We start from the raw sequence: 23757 nt of genomic DNA on the forward strand, positions 1-23757 counted from the left end.
TTCCCACGAGTCTTTCTCTGAAAACTTTCCCGGCTCCATCTTGTTCCTCCAGTGCATTAGAACACAGGAGAAACCACACAGGGAAAGGTGACAGATTTTTCCTTCTGTGCAGAGTTATTAAAGAGCTGTTAGAAGGGTTTGCAGTTTGGATCCGCCTCCGGCAGCAGGCTATGATGGGACCTGGAAGCTGCTTTTGTTGCAGCTCCAAGAAGGCATTCAGCAAGGGTTTTTGGATTTCAAATACAGCTTGTTTTATTAAGGGGGAAAAATTAATCCTCTTTCAACAAGCAACAAAATGTTTCTGTGGGGAGACTTTTTTGCTGAGAATGTCTTCAGTGATTTTATACACTGAACTGCCTAGAAAACAGTAAAACAGTACAGAACTGAGTTCTGCAAGAGCCCTGCACATGCAAACAGCTCCTCATTACCCTGGGGAAGGCTGCTGGCCCCCAGGTCAGTGTCCCACCACTCACAGCCATGAGGTGCAGCCACTGGGCTGAGCTAAAAAAGCTGCAGATCCTGACCAGGAGCCAGCAAGACAGAGCAAGAGGTGCAGCATCCTTTAGAAGAGGTAGCTGCCAGTCTTCATGCATTTTTTTGGGGTCATTGAGATTACTATCAGCAGGGCTGTTGCTGATGCTGGATTGTGCAGGACTCTTGAAATGGTATGGGAAGGTCACCACAAGGGCTAAAGTCAAAGGAGGTTTGTTATGATGAGCCTGACCTTTTTAAGCAAAGAAAGGAGGAGAAAGCAGTGTTGAGCCACTGTATTTGATCACAGACTCCTCTCCTCTGGGTTCCAAGAAAATTGCTAACTCAAACTAATGGCTTGTTCAGGAATGAACACAGAATTAAAACATCTTTCTCCTGTAGGCTGTAAGGAAACCCTGTGTGCTGAATCACTAGATGATGCACTGATTTTCCCTTCCCTAAAGAGTAGCAAAGTCATACACTGTGCTCTCACTGACCCAAATAAAACTGCATGCCATGAAATCACTGAAAAATTCATCACCTTGAATACTGAGTTAAGAACCAAGTACTAGGCTGAGGCTAAATTCAGCTGAGCTCCCTTGACTTCTACACCCCTACCAGGGTAAGCCATTCTGAAACACAAGCTCAGGCAACACCACATGACTGTCCATGGTACACATATCACAGTTCATACCACTGTCAAGACAGTGACCTCTTAACACTCTCCACAGCTCCCCTTCTTGCAAGCCCAGACTTTGCACCAGTTTAGCAGATCACTCAGCTCCACTTTGGAGAGCAGTGTCCATGGCAGGACTAGCAGGGCTGGCTGCGGATGCTTCTGGCCAAGATCCATGAAGCCCCTGGTTGTGGATCCCACAGATCTCACAGCCTCTCTAGATGCTATGATGGCACATGGCAGCTACCACATGGGAGCAGGTAGTCAGCAAGAAATAAAGGAGCCTCCTCAGGAAGCACCTCTGAGGCCAAAGGGACAGCAATTATTGCAGACACAGATCCACCAGATTATTTTCTTTGTGGAAAAGGCACTGCACCACAGAATCAGTGGAGATGAAGCACAAAAGAAAATGCAAAATTTGGCAAAATTGTGGCTTTGGCAACTTTCAACAATAATTTTGATCAGGACAAACTCAGGAGTACCTGAACCTCTTGTTTGCCACTCTCAGCTAAGTGGGCTTTGGGGTTGCATTAACTGAGCATTTCTGGTTATAGCTCACCTGGGCTCTGGGTGCCCAGCACAGCTCAAGGGTGGAACCAACTCTGTGCAAGGACACAAGTCCAGGGGAGGGAGGGAAGGAGGAAGGCAGGAAGACAGCCTTGTTTTGACAGGCTGCTAGGGAAAGCCTTGGGGCAACCAGGTATGGGAAGGTGACCTTTCCACCATCTGGGGGGATGAGGTCCCACGGAACCTGCCTACCCCAAAAGGAAAGATTACATTTCCCAAAGATAATGGGTTTTCAACTTTCTGTTATTTTAATCCTTCTCTGTCTGCTCATGGTATTCCAGACAAATGAAACATACCCTGCTTGGCAGGCTCAGCCATCTCTGCATCATCTACCAGTTCCAGCAAGGCCTGGAAAATGGGGACTATACACAGCTTGACCATCTGGGTCAATGCTGTCAAGCAAGAGGATGTTGCCATCACCCACAGTGACAAGAGGACCACACTCAGAAAAAGGTCAGGTCAGGCTGTCACACAGAGAGATGTGTAACTAAAGGTCTGTCCCAGCAACCAAAGCTCAAGGCAGCTGCACTTTCACTGACTCACAACCCATGCTCTTCTGCAGATCTGCCCTGCTGATGCACTGTCACAGTCAGCCAGAAGGGGGAAGAGGGGAACCCGTGCTTGTCACCAGGAGTCCTTGTAGCTCTCAAATGAACAGTCAAGCTCTGACTGTGCAGCCACCGGCTGCCTTTGCTCCTTTGGTGGCATTTGGCCTCTGCAGAGAGCACAAAGCCCTCAGGCAAAATTCACCAAGGGGTGGAAAGACAGCAGGTAAGGCAGCTAGGGAAGGACTAACTGTGGAGGGAGCACACTGGGAATGCAGAGACTGTAAGCTTCCTACTAAGCTTAACAAGGCTGTCCACACCCACTCAACATCTTGCAGTTAGGTCCTCTCTGCTACTGGAGCTTCAGGAGAGCTCCACTGACCAGACTCTATCACTTCTGCACTGCCCTGCTCACTGCAAAGGCTCTCATGCCTCCCAGCACCTCAGTGTTTTGGAAGGTCAGCACAGATTTTTTTTTTCTCGTGCTAAAGCTAATCTATGAAACGCCTACTGCCAGAGACCTCCAAAAACAGAATTCAAGTGTCCTGTCCCAGCTCTCTGCACCCCTACAGCACTGCTTCTCTCTGTCCTATCTCCTCCAGCAGCTGCCCTTTCCTTTTGCCTTCATTCTACTACACATAAAACCTCTGGTTACTTCTGAACCACAGAAAGCTGCAGGGCAAGGCTGGGACAGATGTCAGGAGTGATCGACCACTTCATCATTCTTCTATCTGACTTCTTCTGCAGCAATGTCACGAGACATCCAGAACCTCCTGCATACACAAAGCCCTAAAAAACTAGAAGCCTTTTGCAATCACCCCTCTGGCACAGCTTTAACTCTTAACCAATTTGACAACATTGCTCCAACACCACATTGCTGCTTTGAAGCTCCTTTTTGTGTGTGTCAATGTTCCTTGTCAGAAGGAGCTTGCTGTAAAGCCAGCAAGCAAGCTAATACCACAGCGCAGGGCAAGGCACTGCTCCCCAAAATACTGCATTTTATACCTGCAGGACGATGGGGGACTGAAGTTTCTTAGAGAAATCCAAGTGCAGGGTGACCCCCATCACAAGGGGGGTTCATCAGATCAAGGGACCTTCCCCATTAAACACATCAAATAATTTCATTTTACAAGACTCTGGCTTGTAAAGATGCTGGGCTTCCCTGGGAGAGGAGGGGGAGAGGAAATTTCCTAGCGCCAAGCTGCAGTGTGATTTGGCTTGCACTGCCCCCTTCGGTTGTGTAGCCCTGGAGCTCACATGCTAATAAAGATCCCTTTCCACTTCAGTGGCTCCGCACATAAAGAAGTGTTCGGCATGGTGTGTTCATGAACTCAATGGGAGCAGGAGCTGGAACGCAGCCATGCTGAGAACAGAGTGCTGCCTACCAGGAGAGCCCCATCAATAATTGAGATGTCAGAGGCACAGGGAGGTGTGTGAATAAGAGCTGTCAAAAGGAGTAATTTGGATCTCTTTGGATACAGTGATGGATAGGCTCACTCATCACCAGACACAACTGTAATACATCTGCACAGAAGAGGAGCAGAGCACTGAAATTCAAAGGGGCTGGGGCAGGTTGTTTGATGGGCAGGATGCTGTTGACTCCATGGATGGGAGTATCTCATTTAAGGCACCAAGCAGGTGTGTGCACACTATACTGTGACTGGTCAGTGGAGACACAGAATGTACTCACAGCACACAGAAGTCCCCACAGATCCTTGGTGAGGTTTGGTGGCATGTACTGCAAGCTCAAGGTGAAGGTAATGCCACTTCCTTGAGGAAAGCCACCTCAAAGAAAGTAATCTCCTAAGCCCAGCACTGAGGGCTTGTACATAACTGTACAAACATAACAACTGTTTATACAATTATTCCACTGTTTAGATTAGTAACATACTCCCACTCTCTATTCCTATATCCTTAAATCCAGCAGAGGATGCAGCTGGCTGACAGCAGGATGCTCCTTGTTCCCCCATCTGCCAGACATTGAGATGCTTCATTTACACCCAAAAGCTTCCACCCCACCCTCAGCAAAGGTGAGCAGACACTAAACCAGTGCACAGATAGGAGACACCAGTGAAACAGCTACCCCTCAGTGCTGCCTGAGCCCTGGGGGGACCCTATGCCCTGCTCAGGCAGACAGGCCTTGGTGGGGGTGTCAGGGAAGCTTCCTACATCTTGGGGTTTCTTCTACCAAGGCTAAAAAGAGATTTTCAGAAAGAGTGAACAGTGCTTCACATTGTCATGGACCCCCAGACTCATCTAGGTTTCAGTGCAGCCAGCAGCCATCCTCATTTTAAAGAATGTTTTAGACCTGCAGCAGTTAGGGGCTCAGTCATGCAATAAAGCCTGGTAGCTCCAACAAGGAAAGAACATGAGGAGAACTCTTCTGGCTGCTGAAACGCTGCCAGTCCCTATATTGACCTGACTGGGCAAATTCTGCATGCCCCTTGAGTAAATGGCTTGGCTTGGATCCTCCGTTCCCAGCCTTGGCTCTGAGCATCAAACCTTTGTCATAAGATGAAAAGTCTTCTCTACACATGCACTGTGTCAGAGAAGTATTATCGGTTCACCGAGGAACCAGGTCACAGACTTGAGCTGTCCCAGTTGTAGGGCAATGTAAGGGCAGCCTCGGTTGGAACCAGTCAAGGTAATTCCACTGATGTGGGGGGTATTCAAGCAGAAAGAGTTCACCCAGGGCAAGGAGGCGAGGCAGAATACGAGCCTCCAAGACAAAAACCAGGGAACTGGATCGAAAGATCACATTGGAACAGCCTCTGCAAAGGCAGGGCCTCTTTTCATCCTGGGCACTTAATCAGTTTTAACCTCATTTGCATGGAAGTCCAAAGAGACCGCTATCTGCTCTGGGTTGGAATAAAGGCTCCTCTCCCCAGCAAGCTCTAGAAAGCTTTTTAAGAATAAACTTAGTCATCAAGCAGGTTTTTATGCCCCGCCCAAACTTCAGTTTTGACCCAAAAAAGAAATAGTCCTGAAGTCCTGACACTCACTTTTAAAACCACAAAAAACGAGCCATGCTCCAGTAACGTAATCACAGAGTTTTCTGGCACCTCATCCCTTAAAAATACATCCATCTGCCTCCACGCAGGCCATCAAACTCAATCTTGTTCACAATGGATTTCCCAATTCCTGCGTGCTGGCAGCACTGCAGCAGAGCTGGCTGTGCTGGCTGGATGAGCCCTTACAGCAGCACAGACTGCAAACCTCACAGCTGTGTTTTCACTTAAAGAAGCTGCTCTGGAGACCAAAGCACTTCTTCCATGAGCTTTTCTATTTGTGCTGCAGCTCAAAATTGCTGGAGAAAGACCCTGGGTAGTGGATAAAGAACATGTGGTAAGGACAGGATGGGGGTAATAAAGGACAAACTAAAAGTCCTACAGTGGAAAAAAGAGGAAAGACAAGGAAACTTGCTATCAGCTCAATGTGTTACCTCTCCCACTGTGTTGGAGCAGTCCTTTCCTTTTGGCTTTGAAGACAACAAATGTTTGGCCAATCTCAGCACCTGATTATGGGACTGCTGTTGCTACTGGTTGGAAGTCATGAACTGGTCCTAAACTGGTACATCACACCTACTGCGTCCTCAGTGAGACTCCTTCTCCCATCCCTAAGAGCACAATTTCCAGGTGAAGGTTTAAATTCTCTAGGAGGTTCCTGAAGCTGTCCTTGCTGCCCCATGCCCTCAGCACATTAGCCAGCAAACTGCCTCCATTAACAAGCTACAAGATCCATGCACGCGGCTAAGGACAGTGTCAAATCAAACCCCAATCCAGCCAGGGAGAAGGAGCTGAAACACATTTGGGTTATTACTCTGGTCTGAATCCCTCTGCTTAATTTTATTTTAAAATCCTATCATTTACTTAGCTGCTGCCTGCATTATACAGCTGCATAAAATAAGGGAAAAGCCAGTAAATTCCTGACATGGCAGATGGAAGAGAGAAGACAGCTCTTCCGCCTTAAATTAATCTGGAAACCCAAAGGTTCCCAGCCTGGGACCCAAAGCCACAATAAGCTATTACTAAATTATCCCACAGGCTGCAACAGCCCTCAGTCTCCAAACATCAGCCCTGGGATGCAGTGAGGGGGTCTCCCTGTCACAGAAGTGAACTCACCAGCACATTTTCCCTGGCACATAAAAGGGCTGCCCTATTGATGGCTAGTGGCTCCCAAAACTTGCTATGGGTGGTGGGGCAGCACAGCAAAACCAGGAAGAACTGTGGCTGGATCCTTTGCAAAGACAGGCAGATGCTGTCACCAAAATAAAAGGCTGGCATCACACCCTTGGCTTTTATGTCACAGCTACAAGTCAAAGCTGAAGAGCCTTTCTAGAAAGAAAGGGTACGAGACAACTTTCACTTGGCAAAAATATAAACTGCAAATGAGTTTATTTTTAAGCATTCACACTTGCCTGCATTGGAGGTTTCGGACACAATCCACAAATAAATGGATCCAGATTTATTTAGAAAGAAGAGCTGAATACTTCCGCTCATTTTATAAACTGGATGAGCTCATTCTCTACATGCATGATTAGGAAACCACAAAACTAAAATACAGATTATACAATTGTGAAGAGTTTAAATTTGTGGATTAAAAATACCTTCTTCAGAAGCTAACAAATTGTGACACTGCACTGCATGCCCTAGACCACTAGGGAACTGTCAATGAAGTTAAAAGTATTTTCTACACATACACCAACTTGAAAATTGAAGCAAAACATCCCTAGGAAATGCCACATTAAAAAAATGTGACACTAACAAGACATATGCCAAGTTTCACTGCTTGGCTGTTTCATTTTCTGTTACTCAGACTTTGTCTCCCAGCCTCCCTTTAAAGCATTCCCAGCTCTTTTATCCCAGTCCCATCTAGGCTCTGACAAAAAACCGTTTCACTGATTTCACCTTGTGGAGCAACAAAACCCTCACAAGCTGGGCTTTGCCAGCCTCAACTGAGACAAGAGAATTTGGGCTGCAGAAAATTCTTGCATTTTGAAAACTGATGATGACTACAGGCTTAGCAGTAAACAGTTAACAGGGGAGCAACTTCAACCTGCCTAGCCCCAGTGGTCTCTTCTTGACTTGGGAGATATGGAAATTAACTTGGGAAAGCAGGAATTTGGAAGAAGAAGATGATCAAGACTCTAGTAAGAAGGTAGATTGCCATCAGGAATTTGAAACAACCCCAGAGACTACTGGGGAGATAAGACTGCCCCTTCTCAAACAACTGAGAATTGATGGCAAGTAAAGTTTCCCTGTCCATGAAGAAGTTGATGGCTGGAGGGCAGCACTCAGATCTCATGTACTTATCAGAGGGTTAAAATTCCCTAGGAGAGATCAGAAGCCAACAGCCAGAGGCCAGGGAGCAGCACAGGGACTGGTAACTGGTGTGAACAGGAACAGGCAAGACCTGGGTCTGCTGCATGAGGAGAGAGGTGGGAAATGGAATTGCTGACACTACAGTTCCAAAGCCCACAGGCACCTGCGATTGGTGCAGAGCCTAGAGGAGAGAATGACAGCAGCACCCACTGATATCCAGGACTGACACAGATCCTGGGCCTCAGAATCCCTGGCTCATCCACCAGGGGCTGGCAGAGAAGCAAACACATCCACTGCTCTGAAAATCCTGGAGCAAATAGACCAACCACATGAGTAAAAGCAACCACATGAAAAAAGGAAATATTTCTCACAATTAACAAGGAGAGGAACTTTGGGGGTACAACTGACATAAAATTTCCCCTAAGCTGACCAGTGCCAGAAGCCAAAGAAAGGGCATTTCTGCGCAGCCATGGCACCTGTGGTCCATTGTTCAGCCACAGCCAGGACCTGAGGGGTTTGTGGGAACAATACCAGCTTTTCATAGGTTGGGTGGTGTGGAAGGCCATATGTCAGTCCTTGATCTGACAGAGAAAAACAAAGCCTGATTAGAAAGAGGTCCCCAAGGCATTTCTGTCCCAAAATGAGAGCTTGAAAGAAAAGCAATTGGTGTTTTCCACATTTGCTTTAGATGAAAAGTGACACAACTAAGTAGAAACCCTCTCTAAACTCACTGCTTGGTATGCTGTTATTAGAGAGTACTACAAGGTAACAGGTTATTATCCCAAACTGCTATTATTTCAGACACCCGACAGCCATGCTTGAAAACATGTCTTAACTTACTGACCCCAGGTTTAAGCAGCCTGAATTTAACTTCATGCTTGGCCCTGGTGCTTTGCGAGAGCCCGTGGTCAGTAAAGGACAATGTTGCAGAAGTCAGCAGCTCCCAAAGAGAGATCCAGCCCCTGATGGATGCAGAGCTCTCTTAAGGCACACAGCACAACAAGGGAAACAAGGTGGTGCACAACAGGCAGTTTCTTTGGAAACCAGCAACATTGGATGAAAAGTGAGGGGGGAAACATCCCTTCACCAAGCACCATATGGTTTCTGAGACCCTCACGCCAGCAGCAGAGCAGATGGCAGTGGCTACCTGAAGGAGGATGTGATACTGTGCTGTCTTCAAATGGCTCAAGTCAAGAGAAAGGCAAGGTAAGAGCTGTGGGTGCAGATGTGTCTGGGTATGTGGCAGGAGGAAGAAAGGTTTGGTATCTTTTACTGAACCTGACTATAGCACAACTTTCCCTCAACCCATGAACCCTGGAGGATGCTGATATGTTTTACATATCAGCATGTTTTACAAATCAGTCTATTTTGTGTCTTCCCTATGACTGTTTTGTACCTTCCTGTAATGTGCTCAGTCTTTGTCATAGCTATTGGGAGGATACAAGGAACCGAGGGCAGATCAAACACAGCAAATCCTATTTTCTTAAGTTTGTTAATGCAAACTGCTTCCCCTGCTAAGCCTCTAATGGAGCTGTGAGAATTCAGGAGCACAGATTAATTCCAGGTACTGCCTCATGCCTGGAGGTATTTCCGTAGAGTCTCACTGGAAGACAGATGAATGCTTGTAATACTCTCCATACAAGAGATAAACCCATTAAAATATGAACTACCCTTGCGCTGACATGGTAAGAGCTCTACCAGGTAACAACAGCGATCACAACAGTATTTCTAGGTTTAGTTATATCTGCAATCCATTAAATTGGGACTATGAAGAGCAGAATAGCCTCATTACATCACACTGATCTCACTTTGACATACACACCATTCTCCCCCATCCCTTTGGGTGCTGCTGTGAAATACCTGGCAGTCCTGAAGTCCAGACCTAGTGCTGCTGACTCAAGCTTTGCTCATTCTCTGGGGACAACCTGGACTTTCTTGCATCATGTTACATCCTACCAGGACTGCAGACAGCTGCGCTGTGTCCTTGGTCAAACCTTTTCCCCCTGACACTGTTACAGCACGGGGATGGGAAGACATCTCCTGCCATAAACACTTAGAGCTGCAGAGCACCTTCTCCTAAGGCTGCATGCCACAGAACACTACTCCACATCCCACCATGGCAGTGCTGGTACCCTCCTCCCTGGGCACAGGTTGGACATGTGCCACAACCTCCTCTCCCTGACCACCAAAATCCCGTGGCATGTCTAAGCACAGCTGCTCAGTGCATGAATAGGAGATCCAAAGCTTTCCAAAGACATCCTTCTCCATTCCCATGGACAGCAAGTGCTGCTTCTGTTAGCACAACTGTCGGGCTCCCCTGGATTGGTTGTGGCGTGGTTGAATTCTTCTGGCAGCGACCTCCTCCTGCCCACATTTTTCTAGAGGCTCCAGGCTCCTTTGTCACAGGAAAAGAAGGAAGCAGGAGTGGACAGTGGCCAGGAGACTTGTCCCAGCAAGCCCAGACCCCCTGGAAGCAGGACAGGCACCCTGCCTTCCAGGTAACCCATGGCCAGCTGTCCTCTGGCTCCAACAGAGCTGCACTTCAGCAGAGAAGCTAATTCTGCATGCAGGCACTTCAATAAGGGCTCTGGCAAGGTTCACACTAAAAAGGGGCAAATTCTGTAGCATTTTTGTGGGGCCAAATGATGTCAGAGTCTGTGATGCTGCTGTGGATGCCTGGGTTGGAGTGGGGGGGGCGGATAGGATCAGGGAATCTTCTTGCTGCTAATGCTCAGCAGGCTGTTACAACCCTCTGTTCTGCACTGTGACTAAACATATATAAGGGGCTCAACATGGTTTATGTTCAGTAGCTGTGGTTTCCAAGCAGTATTGCATTTCTTTAAAATTAAGACACATAATATTTTAAAGCTATTTTAAAACCAGCCACAAATCTACAACCTTTTACATCATCCCTCCTTCCTCCCATCAAAGCTAAAACATAGCAGAGTCAGAGAAGATCAGCAAGCCCATGTGTGAGAACCTGGCTGCAGGGATCTCACATGTGCCTGTGCACACCCACACACAGAGGGAAACTCAAAGCTGTCATTCAGGTGCAATCTAGTTTAAGGTTTCAACGACACCCGGGATGTATTCCACTGTCCAGAGGTGTGGGTACCAGCATGCTGTATGCACAGCAGGAGAATCTAAGAGCTGAATCAAAGCACGAGGTTGTTTATTTAACAATCTGCCTCATCAAGTGCAACATTGCCAGTCCTTGGGAGTTCAGCACACACGCAACCTGACTGTGTACCACCCTAAAACCTCATCACAGCCTTCCCTTGCCAGGACTGCTCTTATCAACACCTAAAGCAAGTCACAACACAGCTGAATCTCAAATTCCCATTTTTAACATGCCCCTCCACAAGGCAGCATCAGCTGGAGCAGGGAAATCTTACCAAAATATTTAGAAATTATTCCTATGACATTCTGCAAAGGCTTGCTCCCTAGAAATGCTTTTCTGTTGTGGAGCACAGCAGCTCTTGCAGAGCTCTCTGAGTTCTACAGTAGTCTTGCATAAATCCAGTTCCCCAGCTTGATGGACTTGAGTCTTTGTTGGGTTTATTTTGTTCAGTCAGCCCTGGAATAGGAGTTGTCCATACCAAAGCAGTATGTTTTAAAGGCAGAAACCAACACCATATTTTACAAAGACAGTCAAGTTCTTAAAAATAGTTATTTATTCCAACAATATTAAAAGGAGACACACTGCTTTCTCAGTATTTTTTCCATTCGTAGTATTTTTATTTTTTTTAAAACCCATGAGCCTAATCCCTAATTTCTCTATGGAAAAGAAGAAGGAAAAGATCACAGGAAAGAAGGATCAGTCTGCTAGAGCATCCACTGCGTTTGCTTTCCCTTTGGAGAGGTTGTTTGCCTTATCATTGAGATTATATTTTTAAATATTTTCAGAAAGTAAATAAATAAATAAGTAATAATAAAAAAAAAATCTCCAGGCATCAGTATTAGCTTGTGAAGGAGACTCAGACAATGCATGGGAGGCTAGAAAGGAGCCAGTAAATTCTAAGGGTGTAGAACAGGAGAAGGGATTAAGCCTGGTGATTAAATTAGGCGATGCATGAATACGTTCCAATGCACAACATCATTCAAGCACTGGACAAAACATATGGCAACAATGGAGAGCGCTGCCCACGAGGTCACCTTTAATATGATTAGCCATGGACGCCTGAAAGGAGATCTCCCAGTACCAGCGTGGTAACTCTGCTTTGTGCAGCCTGCAGGAGCTCCCTGTGAAAGCCTTTGAGGCTCCCTGAACCCGCACAAACGGCTGCTGTGCGTTCAGGGATGTGCCCAAGTCTATTGAGAGCAGGGCACAGACAAAATAAGAGCCTTGATGCCGGGCGAGCGTGCTGAGAGTGGGTTTTGTTCCCCACTCACAGGGCAGTGGTGGGAGCTGTCCCCAGGGTGTCCTGCCTGACAGCTGGGTCACCACACGGTTCCCCTGTTCCGCTTGGACTTTTCAACTCCGCCGTCCCGCATTCACCGGGACGGCTCCTCTCTTTGAAGGGGGAGAAAGCGCCTCATCCATCACTGACACGAAGGCAGTTAATTCACTTCTTTACAACTGGAAAGGCTTTTGCTGTGAGCAGGAGGGAGTGCAGGAAGAGTAATGAAATCCAAAAGGGAGCCAAAGATGCTTTCCTCTGCTAGACGCCAGCACTGGCAGTGCTTGCTGCTGGCACCGTCCGTGGTGGGTGAAAGGAGACTGTTTTGTGGTATGCCATTAGCTACTTCCAAGGCCCCAGTTCATGTTTACCACAGCCACTGTGTTACTTCACTTGATATTTTTTTCCAGTCATGTTGATCATACTGCAGAACTGACCGAGTCCGTTTGGAAACCTTGCTCACAGAAAGCAGAAACAAATTGCTTTCTGAAAAGACTATTTTTTTTTTAATTCTGTAAAACAAACCTCGTGCTGCTTTCCATACACCCAACCTAAAGCTGAAATCCTCACTTTAAACTGAAGAGCAAAAGTCCCTGCTAGTCTTTGCCCACATTGGTAGACTCAGCCATGCCACTCACTCCCAGAGATGCCACAAGCTATAGGAGCATACAGCTGTGCTGCCCAGACTGCACAAGAGGGCATCTCACACTCTGGCACTGCACTGCAGCCCCATCACAACTGCAGTCATCAGGTTGTCACAGGATTAAAGAATATTCCAAGTTGGAAGGGACCCACAAGGATCACCATGTCCAACTCTTAAGTGAACGGCCCACAGGGGGATCAAACCCACATTATTATCATGCTCTGACCAACTGCCCTGTCAACAGTAATGGGAAGAAACACTCCATGACATCAAAGATAATCTCGTGTGAGTCACTCTGCATGACAACCTTGCTGTAATCAGGTGAGCCCTTCAGACTGCTGAACTCTACCCCAGAGGACCTTGGCGCACACAGCTGAGTTCCCTGCAAGGTTTCTGCAGGCTTTTAGCATTTCAGATTCTGGGCAACGACTAACTGGGGACATGTGAGGGACAGGTCCAACAGCAACTTCTTTCACACAGTTTGTATCTGCAGGGTTGGAGGTGAAAGTCATGGAGACAACCCCAAGAGCAACTTGTTCTGGCTACGCAGGTCGCAGCAGCTACAAAGGCTCAGTGACAGAGCAGTAACAAACACAGAACAGGACTGCTACCAGCTGAGCTCCTGCTACTGCCAGGAAAAGGAAAGGATCATCTCCTAAAGCCCTTTCCAGTTTTACATTTTCAGCATGCCATAACTGCAGAGCCTTAACACAACACACGCCAGGCATTGTACTGTCACAGCTGACATTCAACAAGCTGGGAGATTCCTACCCTCTCATACCATAGAGTCACCTTTGATCCTTCTAATAGATCTCTTAGACTCTCATGGAATCTGCCAAGACTGAAGATCAAGCCAGTTTCTAACGAGACAAGGCAGATTGTGCAGCTGCATGCTAGTTCTAAAAACATTTGGGGCAAAAGGTACATGAAAGCTTTGAGGTTTTTTTATTTCAAACGAAAAAACCCTTCTCCAAACCCTTCCCTCTTTCACAGTGAAAATTAATGAGGGTTGGGAGAAAAGCCTGTGGTAGCACCCATTTCTTGGCCATTCAAGCTCTTTTCAGTAAATCCTCCTCCTCTGAACTGCTTTGTAGCCATCCCTGTGGCTTTGTCATCACTATGACAAAAGCTACTTGTGGCAAAACCACTGATCCTCAGTGCTGAGTCTAAAGTAAGTTGCAGACAATTTTGCTGAAGGGATGATGCCCAGGTGATGTTCCTTTGTCCAACTGCTTGGGGTTGGGGCAAGTCCTCTGTCCCCTGCAGAGCTCGGCTGCAGGTAGCAGCTGTGAACTCTGAAGAAAGAAGGTCATCCACTTCACTCCTGAGCAGTGTCCATTTCTCCCTATGAAGTGGGCATACAAGGACAGGTTTGACACAACACTGTCTGCTGGATTTCTTCATCCCAAGAAAAAAGTACATCATCTTTTTGGTCCTGGCATGTGGAGACCAACCAGCTTCTGTGCTGGACCTGGCCTATGGAAACTCCATTCAGATACCATATTTCTATCTGGCATCTCCCAGTGCTCATTGTCTGCTCTAGTCTTTATCTCAGAACTCCTGAGATTTTGAGCAGTAGCATTCTTCCAGCACGGAGAATCTCAGAGCACTTTCTTGCACTCTTTTAAGGAACGACACGTTTACTATCTCAGCTGGTTGCAACAGCACCATGCTCATGGTCTTTAAACTGATTTCAAGGAACCTCTATAAATGCTTGAGAATCTGAAAAGAAATGACCACACTGCCAAAGGATTTCAAGGCTGACCCCCTGGGTAAAGCATAGTTGTCAGCAGCTCCCCCTGGAACAAAGTTATGGATCCATCAATATACCTACCTTTTACTCCTACCTAAACACGAGAAACCAACTGCCCAACTCATTTAACCACCTATATATTTGCCATTGTCTTATTATAAAAAATAAGAAACAAACCCAACAACTAAACAGCAAGTCCATGTGAGCACAGCATTCACTTTCAGTAATGTCTGGAAATAATAAAAAACAGAGAGCTGAAGTGAGAATTCAAAACCTCAAAGTAATTTTGACCATACATACACGAGTAGGGAAAAGTTTATACATGATGCAACAGAAAAAATGACTCACTTTCTGAAATGCCAAAGCCTGTTTTAGTTCATTTTGTCTTCTATACCTGCTAAACACATCAATGACTGAGAAATCGTGTAATAAAATGCATTTTTTCAAATCTCATTTTAGCTATTTAAGCATTTTATTGCCCTGTATTGTAGGTCAGGTTCTACTCTAACATGCTAATCAGAAATAAAAGCGCAAGCTGGATCAAGGAGTTTGTTCCTCAGAAAAGCAAGGACAGTCTTGAGATTAAAACAGAGACCTTGAAATTGAGGTGAAACTACAACCCTAAAGTTAATGCAAAACCTCCTGCTGACTCACGGGACTGTGATTTTTCAGCATCACCGTGAGACACCCAATAAGTGACAGCTCTGCAGCTCCTCAATGCTGCAGGATCAGACAGATCAAACCCATGACAGGGCAGGTTTACTTCAACTGTCAATGATGGCAGACATTAAATTTTGCTGTATTCAGGCTAGGCTGGTTTTTTTAAAAAAAGAAAAAAAAAACAAGCAAGAGTGACTACTTGGGTAGTTGGTATTTCTGTGACAGAAACAAGTTTTTCAAGCCCAGTTAAAGGAATTACCCACAAAAACCCCTCCACAGTGATTTTGCATGGCTGGTTTCTTCCAGATGTCTCAATTCCCTCATGCCACTTGAGTCCAATAAACTCTTGAGGCTACTTTCTCACTGCCCCTTGCTTAGTTTTCAAGTGACCACAAATTTAATGGCAGCCCATCACAGATGGGCAATTTGTGGCCAGCTTGGTAGGTAACTAATTAGCACAAATGCAAGATAGATGAGATCCAAAATAGAAATATTCCTTCAGAGGGCAAAGTTTAGTAGTGCTGGCCGGTTAAATGTGTTGACAATGCAATAACTTGTGATTACACATCTTTGGGGAGAGATGGGTATTTGTGCCTCAAGATGGAAGCAGGAAACAACAAGGAATGTGTCTCCCACAAGTGAATGCAGAGCTGCACAAAGAAGGAGCACACTCAGGGAGGAGGTCTTCCTTAAATCCCACCTAAGGAAACAAGTGCAACGTGGACCAAAAACTTTATCTGAGATGTCATGCTTCATGCTCCCATTTTATGCAATTCCATATTCAGGGGAAATCCATACTCTGCATTATGTTTGTTTGCTTAAACAACTTCCCTGTTACCACATGAAGATGCAGAAAAGGGCAAGATAAATGATCCAGACTACTCAAGACAGGTTCAAAGCCACTTGCTTTCAAAACAAACCCAAGAGGTTGCTCAACAAAATGTACTCCAAATTAATCACTGCAAACTTTAACAGGACATATAATTTCAGAAGATGTGAGCTTGGACTTGGAACTTTTAAAGATAAATCCAAAAGTGGACTTCAGCAGGCACTGGTTTCCTCAGATGGGGCAACACCAGCTCTGTCCTCAGCTCAGCTGCTGCAATCTTGGCTAAGGCTCCTGTGGTCTCATTTCAGAGGGCTACGAAAACCACAGGTGCTTTCTGAGCTTCTTTGTACTTCAGTATCCGTATGCTATAAATGACAGAAGATAAAATATCTCAGGACTCAGAAAGAGTGATCATGCCCAGAAACACCCGATAAAATGAGTTGTGGCCATGAATTTTTTCCCTTCTCACTTTGGAATTGAAATGAGAAATCACAGAACTGTAATTTTAGAATCTTTCATCTCCTTCCAAATGTTGTCTTTTGTCATTATACAATTAGCCTTTCTTCTATATACTGTTGGGTGAAACTGAAATGGCTCTGACAAAGAGCTGCTACATCTTCACCTATGGCAGACTGATCACATTTGCAGTTGTATCAATCAACACACAGTGACTCCATCTAAAGAGGAAGATGGATTAGCCATGCAGTCAACTATAATTAATACCTGAAAAAAAAACCTCTTGTCAGGTCTTTGTTCAAATACATGATAAACAGAATCTGGAACAAGAGACTTTCTGATGACGTCTGTTCATCACCAGGGAAAAAAAAAAAAAACACCATCAAGTGGAGGGCAAGACTCTCAGAACAAGGATTGTGTCCTCAGTAAAAAATGTGAAATAAGAATTTCCTCCCAGCACTCACCCCACACGCACCTCTACACAATATGTGTTTTCCTGGGTTTTATTTGTCTTGCTTTCAGAGACACTGAAGAACCAGTTTGTTTCTGCTTCATTAAGAACCAGTTTTTCCATCCTGAACCTTTTTCAGTATAGCCAGGAGAAGCCACTACTCTCCCTACCAACTTCAAAAATGCCAGTGAGTAGCTTGCTCAGCTGGATTAAGTATTGAATCCTCTGTTCACCTGAGCTATCAGCATCACATTTGGGACACATTCCACCACACTAAGCCAACACAGATGCCTTCTATTTCCCCTAGACATGCTACTTGGCACTGTCTGAGGTCCCTATGAGCAGATGACACCAGGCTGTCTATCACAAGGCAAGGGCAAGACCCATCTGTGAGCAGCTAATACATGGAACCAAGAGATCCGTACTTCATGGGTGAATTTGGAGTGTTTGCCAACACCTTCACCTTGCTCGCAGGCCAGCATGTGATGACAGCCAGCTCACCCCTGCTCTGAAATGGCTGATCACCAACTGGATTCAATCAACAGAAAACACCAAGCAATTTGGAAGGTCTAGTAATTTACTATCCACTGCAACTCTGCCCCAGGCAAGCAGGAGGGACTTCCATGGGATAGCAGCCCACTTGCTTGGTCCTGGCACACACAGGCAAAGCCCAAGTACTGAAAATAATGGGGAGAGAGGTTATTTGTGAAACACACCAATTGCTTCTGCACTGCAGAGATGTGCTGGCCACAGTTCAGCCCTCCTTGTTTCTCTGCTCTGAATTGTGAAATGTTATCTGCTGGGCAACCAGGATAAAAACCCCGTCCTTAACTGGGCTAGCAATACACAGCAGAAACCATGAAGCAACAGTTCTTATTCAACAGCTGTCAGTCATAAACATGAGATTAAGAGAATGGTCAGCACTGGCCCAAGGCACTGGATTTGGCAGGGAATCAGATAAAGCCCTTCCAGCTCTGCCACCAACTCAGCATGTGAGCTTGGGCAACTGCTTCACGTCTTCATACCATTCCCATCATCTGAAGGAAGGAGCCAGCCTCCCCTCTGATACTTGCTCTAAGGCCAGCAGGTGAAAGAACAACTAACACTTCTGCTGTGTCACACAGCATCTCAAAGTTAAAACAAAATACCTGTTTTTACTGAGAAGTTTCTCAGCTTGCACGTCTGTGATATATTTAATAAAACTCGAGGGTTAAACTGTGTTTGTTTAGAAGAAAATCACTTGTACATCACCGGAGGTCTTGAATATCTGAGCTAGTAGATGGAATACTTTCTGTAGGAAGAACAAAGTCATAACCCACTCTTGCATTACTGATGGTAAATTAATGCCAGAGCACCACTGTGTGGGGAGCTCCTTCCTGGCTGTGTTTGCCCAGACATCTGGCTGCAGTGGCTCCCAGCACAATGCTCCACAGCCGAGCCCTGTGCTCCAGCATCCAACTCTCCCCTCCTGCCCGAGCCAGCTCGACCACTTCGCCACCTGCTCCTGCTGGGACACAGCTGCTCGGCTCTAAAAGAACGATCGGGGAACAGCGGGACATGTGCAAGGACATCAATCCTACTCACACCCCTGGGAAGACTTCATTAAAATCCCAGGGCAAAAGACTAGATTCAGAGAGCTTTCTGCTCAAAATCCTAATTTAATCAAATTATTTTAAAACCTCCTGGCAATGCAAACATCTCCATGCAAGCAGAGAGATGCCCAGCCAACATGCATCCCCTCTATAACATGATCCCATAGCACCTCTGTCCCATGTGGATCCTCAGCATGTGTGCAAACTTCCTGACCTAAGCCGTAGCTGCTCCTGACCACAGTGGTGACATCTCATATTTTCCTGCCAAGCACCATATTCCTCTGTGGTACTGCAGAGAAGATATGCTGAATATCCTCCCTGCTTTTCTGACCCTCCTTTGCACAGGCATCTTGGGTATTCCTGCAGGGAAGAGAAGCATTCCCCAGGAAGAAGCTGCAGCCTCAGATGGTCGTTTTGATGTATTAACTGGGGCTATGCAAAAGACATAAAATCCCCAAAGGAAATTAATCTCCAAGTACATCCAACATTCCCCCAGCTGCCTTATGTATTACACAGAATAAGCAACTGTCCATAATGATTGTATAGCACCTGCTGTCCCCATTCTGAGTTTCAGTGATGTCTCTTTAAAGACATCAAAGAGAAGGAGCAGACAATGGTGGAATTGTGATAGGAAGTGAATAGTGAAAGCTCCTTGTCAGTCTGAGTTTCCATTTATCTCACAGCCCCGTACATACTGCCCACCCTGCCTCTGCTGTCATGCTCATGCACTGTTGCTGAAACAGCCTCCTTAGGGAGGTATCATAGGAGTTTCCAGGCTTTTGGAATGGGCCTTTTGGATTCTCTCTTGTGCCAAAGCCAAGTGCCCAGGCAGATATGTGTGCCTCAACCTACCCTGATGGAAACAAATCTGAGATGAATTTGGTGCCAACGTCACATGCTATGCAATGAGCACCACAACTTTCTTTTTGAGACTGACCATGAGATGCAGCCCCTGCTCCAGTCAGGAGCTGGAGCAAAGCCATTTACTCCTTCCTTGAATAGTCCATGCACTCAGCGTGCAGGGGTAGCACATACAGCAGTCTTGGACAGAAACCTAAGGATCCCTCCAGGGAATAGTCACGCCAGGATGAACCTTTTTGCCCCAACAGCATTTTAAGACATAAACTCAGAACATGCTATTAAAGGAAACACATCAGACTGAAGTCTGTGCAACATTACAGCCCTTTTCTGTCCTACCTAAATACCTCTTCCAACCCTAAGTCTTCCATTCGTATACTATGTAACTGTATTTTGCACACAATGACCTTTTAACCAGAGTAGAAATATTTATTACTTTCACAAAGCAAGAATAAAAGACGTGAATACTTACTATACAGATATGAGGCAGGAAATATGACAAAACAATTTCCCACAATTATTCCCAGCAGTTGCTCATATCAGAACATTTTAATAATGAGAGTAATTAATTTGTGGTTCTTGAGATTTACAATTAAACAGCATTAGCAAGGATGACTGTAAAAAATACATGTTTCTGTCCTATCCCACCAGCCACAACCAAAACCAGAATTTCCCAACACACAATGTGACATCCTGCACATGCAGCGTCCTTCCTCCTCCTCCTCCTCCTCGCTTTCCATGTGTGAGTGGCTTGAGTCAACTTCTCAAAGCCATTTGCATCAAGCAAGCAGACTAGGTTCTGAGGGCTTCAAAAACTATACAGAGCTAGCTACTAAATCCCATATGTCACATACTTGGGTGGTTTGGAGCTGGCATTCTGCACATATCTTGGTGTTTGGGACCTTTGAGCTTGTTTCCCCATTTTTTCTGAATCTCCATTAAATGCTCTCTTCCTTTAGCAGTAGCATTGGTCTTAAATAAACAAAGCTACTCTTAAAGATCACTGATTTCATTATACCCAGCAACCATGGGACAAGACCACAGATCTCCAGTGTGCTACAGAGCTACAACAATAGAATTTTTACTACTCAAAACAATACAGACCCGTAGTGAACAGCAACCCTTGCTCACATGACAAGATCATACACAAGCTGGAAGCAAACAGTAGTGAGACCATTTCTACTACCAATTCAACAATTAAATTTGTGTAACACTCTCATCTTTGTTATTTTTGTCCTTTTCCTCCTTCCCTTTTCTCACACACCTGCAAAGTTGGAATGTCTGCTTTGCAGAAAACAAGGAGAGAACCTATTCTAGCAAACAAGTCTGCGCCATTAACTTGTACAATGCAAATGCTCTTAGAGTCGTTCTCACAAGGAACTTTGGTCAATACTGATGTTTTGAGCACCCAGGTGTAAGTGTGCTGGTAAAGGTAGAATCACAGGCACAACAAAAGGAAACGCTCAGCTCACAGACAGTTGTCATAGAGACAGATCAGCATCCCAGGGTATTCTCATTTTAAAAAGGCACAGAAATCCTTTTTAACCTGTCTTCCCCATAGGCATCTGTCCTCGTGATTCATTTCTAAACTGCTGAGGCCAAAAGAAAACCATTTATCAGCATGTCTCCTCTAGGCAGGCTGGAGCTAAGGAGCTTTTCTGCAAACTTGATGGTTTTTGTTGAAAGCAAGTTTCTATCTGATTCTCTGGCTAGTGTTTCTAAAAGCTGTGGGCTGGGGAAGTGATCCAGCTTCAAAGTAACCTGGCCAGGAAAAAAAAAAAGGAAAGCTGTGGGTTGTGCTCACTTTGCTTTTTAAACCAGCTCAGATCTCTGCTCCAATTTATGGACTGAGTACACCAGGAGCTGTGAGAGGACAGCACAGGGGTGGCATTTCACAGGCCTGTGCAGGAAGGAGGTGTTGGGGGGGAAGACAATGTTGTAAATACATGAACATTTTTTCATAGTCACATACAAGACGTCTTGCCTTTGCACCTAAAAGCTGCAGTTCTGAATGAGAAGAAAAAGAATACATTAATCTCTGTCTGTGTGGACAAAGTTTCGTAAGCTTCTTAGCTGTTTGAAGGTGCAAAGTCTTTAAACCTTTAAAACTAAGCTCAGCTCCTTTTTGGAACTAGGAAGCTGGCATCAGCACAGGAAACCGTATTTTAGGGAAAAAACACCAAAAAAGGGGCCTATAGGAACAGCTGGATCCCTACGGAATGGCAGATGTGTGGCTCTGGTTGCAAACAAGGTCCTCAGACCCAAGGTCCAATGCAGCAGGATTCTCTGCAATCCCAGCAGAATTCCCAGACCTCTGTAGATGCATGAAGGGAATTCAGGAGTGGGGGAAAAGAGTGGGTAACAGGTATGGAGGTTAAAGTCATGGCCAGGATTAAACTAAAGCAGGAATTCAAAATTACACAGCCCCAAGAGACACATATACTGACACTGAACCTACAAATCCTAAGCTTTCCAGACTGTGCATTATCTCTGTAATGTCTCATGGTCTTCTGTGTGACCCAGATATGTAATTCCTAAGTTATTAAAAAAAAAATATATATATATGTATGTATATTCTTCATCCGTTGAGCTATGGAGATTTCTGCTTCTAAAATTGCTGCTAAAAGATAAAACTGTGGGCAAGCAGGTCATAAAAATTCATCAGTGACAATCAAAGAGGAAACATTCTTAACATTCTTCTCACCCTAGCAGGACCAGACTGACACTGCTGCATCCTACTGAAGCCATCCTGTGTCAGGTCCAAGGAGCTCCCTGACCAGCCAATATTTCTGCTGTTATAAAGACATGCCCATGAATGGCTTCATCTGAGAAACGTTCATAGTTTTGGGGAATAAATCCTAAACCACATGGATACTATGGGACAGATCAGTATCATTCCAAAGAGAAGACTGAGGCAAACAGAGAGAGCACCAGCCCAAGGCCACCATAGCCAGTGGCAAAGGAGGATGGGAGATTCTTTCCCCCAGGATTTTCTTAATACCACCAGGAAGCACAGGACACACTTCCCATTGAAAAATGGCAGTAAGCAAAAAATGTCATCACTGTTCAATCAGGAGTTACCCCGTGACAGAACTCTCAAACATAACACAATGTATAGGAAGAGGGCTCACATCCCTTGGAAAAAAAAGCACAGGAGTCATCCATGCCCAGCAACCCCCTCCCTTAAGACTGTGAGATGATCGTTTCCTTCACTCACATGTTTATTTGGAATCCGATAATTCATTGCCCCAAGCTTCCTGCTGGAGTTTGTCTTCCATTGTTCAGGATTTACATTACTCAACGGGAAATCAGTGAGAGGTCCAGTGATTAGAAAGGTGTGTTTCCCATTTGGACCCACCCTTGCTTGCTCACTTGGGGCTGGAAGTGGGACATGGCACACAGCTGTGCCCATGGGAACTCAGGGAACTGGGGAAGCAAAAGTAGAGGAATTTGTCCCCTTCTATTAAAAGACACAGATTGCTTTGTCCTGCCATATGCCACTGGCCATGACCACAAACCCGTCCCTTACACATTGTTCATACTCAGGCCTTGGAGCAACCACTTTCTCCAAGGGCTGGGGAGGGTGTAATTTATCAAAATAAAGCTATCAGGGCAGTACTTGACTCAACTATGCATGGTGAAAGTGTCCCTTGATCTAAAATATGCTTCCTTCTCAAAGACCATTACTTTGACATTCTTGCCAGGGGAGAGAGATTCTGCAGAGTGTAAAGTGCCACTTGTGAGATATAACTCAGTTTATCATGATGGTTAGGAACTAGGCTGAGCAGGAATCAACTGCCTCTGGTCCTCCTAGCCATGGCTTTTAATCCCAATCTCACAAATGATGCTCCAATATGTTCTCTTTAATGGCTCCTCCCAGGAGCACAGAGCAAAACAAAACACAGCTAATCTTTTATGGGCTATCACTGGAACAGGATGTTTCCCAGGCCAAATCCTCCCATTGAAAATGTCACAGCTGGTTTAAAACATATTTCCCCTGACGCTAGTTTGATAACAGGTAACTCAACTCAGAGGCACACAGTGAGCACTCAGCACTATACTGTAACAGTGGCTTGTGGAAGGCAGCTGGGCACCTTTCTGGGCCACAGCTCCCAGTCACCATGGACTCTTTTCCCCAAGCCAGATACCTCCAAGGCTTCCCAGGCAGTTGATCTCATGCAAAAGCTGTGATTTTTATGTTTCTCCAGCATTCAGGGTGTGCTGGGGAACAAAGGCCCAGTTTATTAGCCGTTGTATGCTAAATCTCAAAGAAGGAAGTCTCTGTTCCAGAAGAGGTCTAAAAAATCTTCAAAGTGAAAGTCTGATTTCCAAAAATTATTTTAATATAATTAAAAATTTAATTTAGTGGGACATTAAGAAAATGCCCTTACTCCAGGCTCACTTACATGTGCTGAACCAGTCCTGCTAGATCTCCTACAACAGATGTAGGAAAGATAGCCTCAGACACCACACTGCCTACAGCAGAAGGTGTACCCTAAAATAAAAACTCTTCTGCTGAAACTCAAGATACAAAT

The 23757-nt window shown here is 45.4% G+C and overlaps 1 protein-coding gene across 1 annotated transcript in view; it reads right to left on the reverse strand.

The window, feature by feature from the left end:
* Positions 1–23757, reverse strand: part of DIS3L2 (DIS3 like 3'-5' exoribonuclease 2) — a 183260-nt gene that overhangs the window by 37727 nt on the left and 121776 nt on the right. The window lies entirely within an intron of this gene.

This window comes from Cinclus cinclus, chromosome 10, assembly GCF_963662255.1.
Source record: "Cinclus cinclus chromosome 10, bCinCin1.1, whole genome shotgun sequence".
In the NCBI taxonomy this organism is placed as follows: domain Eukaryota; kingdom Metazoa; phylum Chordata; class Aves; order Passeriformes; family Cinclidae; genus Cinclus; species Cinclus cinclus.